This window comes from Amphimedon queenslandica, unplaced genomic scaffold (genome assembly GCF_000090795.2).
Source record: "Amphimedon queenslandica unplaced genomic scaffold, v1.1 AMPQUscaffold_11556, whole genome shotgun sequence".
In the NCBI taxonomy this organism is placed as follows: domain Eukaryota; kingdom Metazoa; phylum Porifera; class Demospongiae; order Haplosclerida; family Niphatidae; genus Amphimedon; species Amphimedon queenslandica.
The window spans coordinates 6,882-10,285 of NW_003548202.1; positions in this window are offsets into that span (position 1 = coordinate 6,882).

A 3,404-nucleotide genomic window follows, 5' to 3' on the forward strand; every position below is an offset into this window, starting at 1 on the left:
TATAGACTTTGTAAACCCAAGAGTATCACCTAATGGCACTGTTAGTGTCATTGAAGGATCCAACTTAACATTAACATGTTCTGATCCTGGTAACAGTGGTGCACCACGTTATGTATGGATTAATGATAGTGATGGTAGTGAGCTTACACCTGTCATTAATGATCCTCCTTTGACTTTACACTTAACCAATATTAACAGAGCAGCTAGTGGCAATTATACGTGTAGATCTACTATTACAGAATTAGCAGGAGTTAACATGGACACTACTGTTACTCTTAATGTGCAATGTAAGCCAATATTTACACATGTATTCTCCTTTATTATCCTTAATTGGTTGTGGGTCATTTACAAATTTTACATGCATAATAGCAACTCAAAATTACTTGGTGCATTCTTTGTCTACAGTCTGATAATAAATAGAATTCATATGACGAAAAGTAAAAGAGTGTGTAGTTAAGGATAGTGAAACTAACAGAGGTTACATGTTGATGTAGGATGTCATGTCTTGTTTACTATTCACACATGACATCAAGCTTAAGTTCATGTACTTTGAAGTCACAAAAGTAATTTTAATCTAACTTACTGCTGAACTATGTAGTTGTGTAAATTCCACGAATTTAACCAGCTTGAAGATCAAATACCTGACTGTATGCATAAGTATCTTTTTGTGTAATGAAATAGTGCACTGAACCATCAATTTTATCGTCATCTATCTAAAATAAAGAATTAATTGCTAATGTTTCTCAGTATTATTATTAACCAAAATAACATATCCAAATGTATGGATTAATATGATAGTGATGGCAGTCAATTGACTGCTGTCATTAATAATCCTCTTTTGACTTTACACTTAACCAATATTAACAGAACAGCTAGTGGTAATTATACGTGTAGACCCACTAGTACAGACTTACCAGGAGTTAACATAGACACTACTGTAACTCTGAATGTGCAATGTAGCCTGTATTTACAAGTGTCTCCTTTATTATCCTTTTGGCGGGTCATTTACATTTACAATCAATAGCAACTCAAATTTACTGGGTGTACTCTTTTTTAACAGTCTGATAATAGAATCCATATTATAGAAGAGTTCTCAATGCAACTTTCACGCTAGCGTCACGACTGGAAGTGTTGTATAAATGAATGATAATATGCATCAATGCGCTAGATAAAATTTCTTCTAGCCTGATGCATTGACGCTTGCCCCCATTTGTTTCTACAACACTTCTAGTCACGATGCTAGCACACAAGTCATATTGAGAAGATATTATTGAGAACCCAGCCTAAGGAGTATAATTAAGGAGAGTGAAACTAACGGACATAGCTGAGATGTATGATCACATGTTGTGTTTACTATGAATATACATGACATCAAGCTTAAGTTCATGTACACGTATCATAAGTTCAAAAAATTCTTACAATCTAAATAATCAAATTCCTATTTCCTACTACTGATCTAACCATAGCTTATGTAGTTGTGTAAATATTATTAAAAAGCTTCCTGCCACAAGTTTAATCAGCTTAAAAATCTAATTCCTGACCGTGTCCACAGCACAATGGAAGTATAGTAAATATGGGTCACTAAAACTTAACATGTATCATTAAGCATTTGAGGTTTGTTTTTAACGTGAAGCCCCCAGGTCTTTCCTTAATCATAGACAATAGAGTAATTTATACTCTATTATTTATGCTATAATTGATTTCACTGTCCACTTCCATTTCCTCTATTATGTTGTACAATAACAAGCCTTAGCAACCACCCGCCCACGCCTCTTTTACGTAAGTGGGTGTGGCCACGACAAACAAAATGGCGGCTTACACACGGGATAAAGTTATGAGCTTTTTAATAGCAAGAGGATATAGAGATACTGTCTAAAAACTTCTCTAGAAGCATTTGCAAGTAGAGAGAACCTCTATAAGTCTTAATTAGTGCCCAGCTATGCATGCAAGGTGGTGAAATCAATTATAGGAATATTTTTACACTGTTACGCTTACGGTTTATCCCATAGTCACTAATACTCCACCAGTCATAGAAGCTAGTGAAAATTTTGTGATAACAGTAGGAGAAACAGCATTATACACACTACGTATCACAGACCCTGGAGACACTATCAGTGTTACTATTGAATTTGATGGAGAGTTTCCATACACACTTGATCAAGATGGTTCAATATGGACACTTAATGTAACACTGACTACTTTAGTGGAGTTCAATTTTACTGTGATAGCTACTGACTCATTTAATGAAACATCGAAAATAACTCCACAAGTATGTCTTATGCTTATAGTACTTAATGATTTTAAAGTCAAGATATAGTGTCATCTTCATTGGTACCATATATTTTATTAGGTGATAATTTGTAGCTGTACAAGTGATAGAGGTAATTGTACTATTGATGAATATGAGAACAACACCAGCAATCCATTGATACTGATGTGTGATTGTATGGAAGGTAAATTGTATATGTAATATTTGTAACACACCAGCGAGTGCTATATGGCTTTTTATAAAGACCGAGCCTGAGGGCGAGGTCCTCATAAAAGCCATATAGCATGAGAAGGTGTGTTATAATAATGATATATGTTAGGGTAGAGCCACACATTCAACAAGTATGTAGTGTGGGTAGTCAGTTTACAAAAGCACAAAGCCACAGTGCATGTATGGGACACTGTGGTCACTCTGCAGTGTGTGTATGGAAAATCCTTTGATGTGTGGCTTCAACATGATATTATATATGTAGTATACTTTTTGTTGTGATACAAAATATTAAATTCATTAATAATTATTATTTTAAAAATAACAGTGGAAACCATTGATTATTTTGATGTTATTATGTGCTTTTGATTTTAAAACTAATACAAGTAAGAAGAGTACTATTATTTTCTTTCAATAGCATATGAAGGAGAATATTGTGAGGATGATTTTGACGGTTGTACTGAAGTATCATGCTTCAATAATGCTACATGTACTGATGTACCAGCACCTGGAACTGGTGCCACTTGCCCACCTTGTCCTAGTGGATACACTGGAGATGGAATTGTTTGTAGTAATGGTGAGTAATGAAGTTATTTATTATGGTTGTTTTGTTTCAGATGTTTCTTTGAAATTCATAATTGTTTAGCGATAATATTTAACTCTTTTTAATGAATTGGTGCATGTAGTTTTTTTTTCAATAGCATCTTATGATATTACATTTGTTGTTGTAGAATCTACTTCAGAGTTTCTTCCATTCCTTTATCCATCAAGTTATTATGTGTATACTAATGTTGATGATGGTTCTGCTAATGTTGCGCTACCAACTACACTTGAGTTTGGAGGCTTTCACTATAACAGAGCTTATGTGAGTAAATATAATCATACATGTTTGAAGCAAATTCTATTATAACTGTAGATTAGCAGCAAT